This window comes from Octodon degus, unplaced genomic scaffold, assembly GCF_000260255.1.
Source record: "Octodon degus isolate 3935 unplaced genomic scaffold, OctDeg1.0 scaffold00106, whole genome shotgun sequence".
NCBI classification, from domain to species: Eukaryota; Metazoa; Chordata; class Mammalia; order Rodentia; family Octodontidae; genus Octodon; species Octodon degus.
The window spans coordinates 3,870,136-3,876,360 of record NW_004524682.1 but is presented as its reverse complement, the minus strand read 5'-3'; the positions used below and the strand labels follow the sequence as shown (position 1 = coordinate 3,876,360).

The 6,225-nt window shown below is 43.7% G+C and overlaps 1 pseudogene; it reads right to left on the bottom strand.

Moving 5' to 3' along the window:
* Positions 1-296: 296 nt before the first annotated feature.
* On the bottom strand, positions 297-5,341 carry LOC111818881 (annotated as a pseudogene).
* Positions 5,342-6,225: the final 884 nt, after the last annotated feature.

The window sequence follows — 6,225 nt, the reverse complement described above, 5'->3', positions numbered from 1 at the left end:
GAAGTGCACATCCGTGAAATGCTAGCCATGGTGGTGATTAATATGGGCATTTATGTAGTGTTTTTCACATGTTAGGCACAGCGTGAGTACCTTATTTGTACTCTGTTACCTCAGAGAAAAATCCTGAGGTAGGAACTACTAGTATTCCCATTTAACAGCTGAGGAAGCTGAAGATGAGGAAGCCAAAAGACTATTTCACAAGCAAAGCATGTTTATGGTCACGGGTTGTTTGTGGCACCTATGTTCTCAACTTATTTTGATGCAAACAAATATATTAACATTTCACCAGTTTTTGCTTAGCAAATGGTTTTGATCATTAGGCTTTGTAAGTTTAATGGAAGTTCTTCCTGCAGCATGACTTCATTTAGCTGATGGGGAATTCCCTGCATGTAAAAGATCAAACAAGGCTTAACAAGTGTTCTTATTCAGGATTAAAAACTAATCAAAACATCATGGATAATAGGGATTGATTAACGCAGAGCACACTGTTCAAAAATTACTTTTCAGCGAAAGTATGATATATAACTTAAAAGAATTGCCCTTATGTTCACAACACTTTCTGATTTAATTTCAAAGTGATATTTATTTTACTATCAAAACTGTGTCAAGAAAAGGTACCTAAAACCTGTAAGAGTTTGACCTTTAGTCTTTTCACACAAAGCAAAACAAGAGACACCTTCACCTTCAAGATGGAGTAAGGGAGCTGCCCAGCTAGTAATTAAAAATTGGAAACAGATTTGCCTTTCCAAGGTGAAGGACGATGGGCCTCGGGAACAGACGCTCCTTTTGGCCCAGTCTGCAGCAGGTTCCAGTGCATAACTATGCGTGTTACCTTGGCGCCATCTAATGGAAGTTTTAAAAGCAGCCAGGTCCCTAGATTTGGAAATAGTAACTGAAATACAGCCTGGTAAACTTCTTGGGTCCAGACCTGTCTTAGAGTAAATTCCTAGTGTAGAAATACCCCATTTCCTGTTGATGCGTAGAGTTAGTTGCCCAAGAAAAACGTTCTCCCACTGCTTTGTCTGTTGATTTATTGGTACAGTAAACTCCGCAAGACCAGAATTGAGGTCAATTTCTGGTTCAATGGACCATATTACTGTGTCCCTGGGGTCAACCTTTCCTTGGAAACCAAGACCACTAGACCAGTGGGGGTCAGCCACGGGAGGCCACAGTGTCTTTCATATAATCTCTGTAATGAGGAGGTAACCACAGGCAACAGTAAAGGGGCAAGTGTGTCCTCATGTGACAAGCAAGCATGTTCCATTATTACTACAGTAAATTGAATTTAAAACACAGCCTAGAAGTGCATGGTTTGAGGTTTGTGTCTGTTTTAGTCAGGGTTCTACTAGAGGAACATACAATACAAGGAACAAGTAGAACACAAGATGTGCCAGTCACAGAGTCAGATGAGGGAGTGAGCCGAGAGTGTCTGCACACCACTGACTGAAGGATTCAGTCCCAAGGTTTTATATTCCCTGCAGCATTCCATCTCTACCGGTCTCTAATGGCTTCTAATGGTCTGCAACAGTCTTCAATGGTTGGTCATTGGGTCTGCAACGGAAGATCGAACAATCTGTGACAGAAAGCTGAAGGATCCAATCTGGAGGCTGAAGAGTCTGTCCTGGAAGCTAGGAGATAAAGTCCAAATTAACTGCATAGACTGAAGTTCATCCAAGGAAGTGGGATGCTGAAATCTTCCTCAACCTCTTTATATCCCCTTTTTGTATTGAGTTACTCTGGGGTGGGGTCCTCATAGCCCAGAGTGTGGAACCGCCAGGCAATCCAGCCAAATTGACACGTGTCAGCCACTACAGTCCACCCCTTGTCAACTTGATAACTAGACATATACAGCATCCACATACAGAGATATGCATACAATTACGCCTAACATTATTATAACTGTACTATCCTGCATACAAATGGAAATGCACTAATACCCTTAGCAAAATAGAAGGTAAGTTTTCTTTGCTTGATACCTATGCTTTACGACTAACATAGATTTAATAATCTTTAAGAACTGATACTAAATCTATCCATATTAAATTATAACACAACTATATGTAGGGGTGAAATAGTACAATTATAATTCCTGTTTCTGTAGCTGATTACAGGTTGTAGCTGGTATTTAGAACTGCCTTCTTCTACTACCCATCCTGCATTTCCTTGACCCTCAGCAAGTACCTCTGCAGGTCTTGGTGGTTTCCCTGGTAGAGTGATCCACATCTTCATTCCTGAAGGCTCTGAACCATTTGTCATTGTGCCTGTATTTGGTTGTTGTAGCTTCCTGTTCACCTTAATAACAGAGAATGGCAATACTAAGAAGCACCCTATGGGACCTCCTGCACTTTGTGTATATTCTTCCTCTCCTCCATTGTGGAGTAGTAATCCAATTTCTTCTTGATAGTCTGGGTCAGTCACTCCTGACATCACTGTGATTCCCATTGTAGCTTGTTTCCTGGGAGGCATGAGGGGACCCAAGTGACCAAGGGGAAATCTTAGCTTCTGGTTCAATGGTATTATTGCTGTGCTTGCTCGTATAAGCCTTCCCTCATCTGGGATTAGGACTTCTAGTCCAGAAGATTGTGGGGACAGCAAGCAAATATTTTGCTAGTGGATCACTAGGAGTAATGGTGAGTGGTACCATTCCTACTCCTACCCTTGATTCCTGGACCCATGAATCCTGGCTATGAGAGACACAGTTCCATACAAGGGCACTGATTCAAAGCATATACAGCCTGTTGAAGCACCTTATTCCAGCCCTGCAAACTACTGCCATCTAGTTGAGTTGTAATTGCGTCTTCAAAAGACCATTCCACCATTCTATCCATCCAGGTGCTTCTGGATGGTGAGGTACATGATAAGGCCTGTGAATTCCATGAGCTTGAGCCCATTGCTTCACTTCTTTGGCTGTAAAATGTGTTTCTTAGTTAGTAGCAATACTGTGTGGCAGTCCATGGCAATGGATAAGGGATTCTGCAAGTCCACGGATGGTAGCTTTGGCAGAAACACTACATGCAGCAAAGGCAAATCCATGTCCAGCATATGTGACTATGCCAGTGAGGGCAAAGCTCAGTCCCTTCCATGATGGAAGTGATCTAATATAATCAACCTGCCACCAGGTCAGGGGTTGATCACCCCGGGGAACGGTGCCATATCGGTGTTGGCCTCCATACCGGGCATATTGGGCATTCAGCAGGGGCTATTGCCAGATCAGCCTTGGTGAGTGGGAGTCCATGTTGCTGAGCCCGTGCATAACCTCCATCCCTGCCACCACGGCTTCTCCCTTCATGGGCCCGCTGGGCAATAACAGGGGTGGCTGAGGAGGGGTTTGGCCACTATCCACAGAATGGGTCATCTTGTCCACTTGATTAAAGTCCTCTTCTGCTGATGTCACCTTTTAGTGAGCGTTCACATGCGAAACAAATATGTTCACATCCTTTGCCCATATGGAGAGGTCTATCCACATAGCTCTTCCCCAAATATCCTTGTCACCAATTTTCCAATCATGCTCCTTCCAAGCTCCTGACCATCTGGTCAGACTGTTGGCTCTGGCCCATGAGGCAGTATATAGTCACATATCTTGCCATTTTTTTCTCCAGGACAAATGTACTACCAGAGCAGCCTGAACAGAAGCCAGGACCTGTTACAGGGTTTTTTCCTGTTCAGGGCCCCGCTCAAAATTTGCAGCTTTCTGAGTCCCTCGGTAAATGGGCTGTAGAAAGATAAGAAGTGAGGAATATGTTACCTCCAGAATCCAAATAAGCACTCTGCCTCCTTTTTGGTCATGGGGGGAGCCAGATGCAACAACTTATCTTTTATCTTAGAAGGAATATCTCTACATGCTCCACATCACTGGACTCCTAGAAACTTCACTGAGGTAGAAGGACCTTGAATTTTTGTAGGATATTTTTCCCATCCTCTGGCTCTCAAATGCTGTATTAACAAATCCAAGGTGGTTGCCACCTCCTGCTCACAAGGCCCAATCAGCATAACATCATCAATGTAATGGATTAAGGTAATATCCTGAGGAAGAGAAAAGTGATCGAGATCCCTATGAACTAAGTTGTGACACAGGGCAGGAGAGTTAATATACCCTTGTAGTAAGAGAGTGAAGGTATATTGGTGGCCTTGCCAAGTGAAAACAAACTATTTCGGATGGTCATTATGGATAGGTATGGAGAAGAAGGCATTTACCAAATCAACAGCTGCGTACCAACTACCAGGAGATGTGTTATTCTGCTCAAGTAAGGAAACCATATCTGGCACTGCAGCTGCAACTGGGGTCACCACTTGATTCAGTTTACAGTAATCTACCATCATTCCCCAAGACCTATCTGTCTTCTGCACTGGCCAAATGGGAGAATTAAATGGAGATGTGGTGGGGACCACCACCCTGCACCTTCAAGTCCTTGATGGTGGCGCTAATCTCTGCAATCCCTCCAGGAATGTGGTGCTGCTTTTGGTTCACTATTTTACCAGCCAAAGGCAGCTCTAATGGTTTCCTTTTAGCCTTTTCAACCATAATAGCCCTCACATGGCAGGTTAGGGAACCAATGTGAGGATTCTGCCAAGTACTAAACATATCTATCCCAATTATGCATTATGGAACAGGGAAAATGGCTACCGGATGGATCTGAGGACATATTGGACCTACTGTGAGTCAGAACTTTGCTAAAACTCCATTGATCACCTGCACGCCGAAGGCCCCTACTCTTACTGGAGTGCCCCTATGGTGTTTTTGGATCCCTCCAAAATCATTGTCAGTTCAGAACCAGTGTCCAATAATCCCCGACATAGCTGATCATTTCCCTTTCCCCAGTGTACAGTCTCTTGGGCAAAAGGCCTTAGGTCTCACTGGGGAAGCATAGGAGAAAAATTGACTGTACAAATTCTGGGGACATTACGAGTCTTCCCCAAGGACACCTGGCCTTCCCATTATTCAAGGGGTTCTGGGTCTGTAAATACTTAAATCTGGGAATTGGTTAAGTGGCCAGGATTGTCTATTACCACAATTTGAAGTAGGTCTCTGTTCTTTTGCCCCTAAATTCTTTCTTTTGTATAAATCTAGCATGATTTCCATCTATTTCACTTTTGGGAACACGATAGCTAATCAGCTAATGCTGTCTGTGGGTGTCAGATTATTGTGGTCATTGTTCCACTTCAGCTTTCCGTGGAGATTAAGTGCTGCCACTTGACCTCTACCTTTCCTGGATCCAATCAAGCCCATGGCCCTTAAATTTCCTATTTGAGTAACTGTGGTCCCCACCGTATGGTCTGGCATACAGAGAAGAGCAATGACAGGGTTCACAAATCTGTTTCTCAAGGTGTTAGTGAAAGACATGCTTTCAGGATCTTCCAATTGTAGAGGATTAGGTTTAACATGACAGATTCACTCCAGTATTCCATTTTCCTAAGCCTCTGAATCCCTTCATCAATAGTAAACCATGGAATATCAGGCATTTCTAACTCATTCACTGTGGGTATCTTTTGAGCCACACTTCTGCCAACCATCCAAATAGACTATTAAAACCTTTCTTTACTCCATGAACCACAACATGGAATTCAGAGTCCCTACTTAGTGCGCCTATATCAACAAACTCAGCCTGATCCAGGTGTATGTTTTTTCCACCATTATCCCACCCTCATAAAATCCACTCCCAACTTGCTTATTAGGCCTCTGCTTATGAGTTAGAAAACTCAAGAAGGTCCTTGGGAGAATAATGGATCTCCTCATGGATCACTTTATGTACTTCACTTTTAGGTGACTTCTGTGATTGAAGCCTGGTTATGGGCCTAGAGGCAAAAATGGGTGATGAGGGTGGGTCCTGAGGAGTCCCACCAGTATTCTGTTCCATGAAGAAATCCTTCCATGGAGGATTGGTTTCTCCAGATACATTAGGAGACACTAACATGGCAGAAGGTGAAGGCAGTGATTCCTCTGCCCCAGTGGGTGGGGAAATCTATTCCTCAGGCAAAATAATCTCACTAGCACCTAAAAACTCCACATCCTCAGCCTGCTCAGGATCCACACATCTCCATTCCAATTCATGGGATCTCATTCTTTTCCAATCAGTGCTCTCACCTTTGCTTCGGATACCCTTAGAGGCTGAGCATTTAATTTACATTGCAGTTCAGGCAATGGAATGAGGGACTGCATTTGAGTCTCTGCAACCCCAGCCTTGTGGCTGAATGAGAGGAGATTTTCTATCAGGACACACTGAAGAA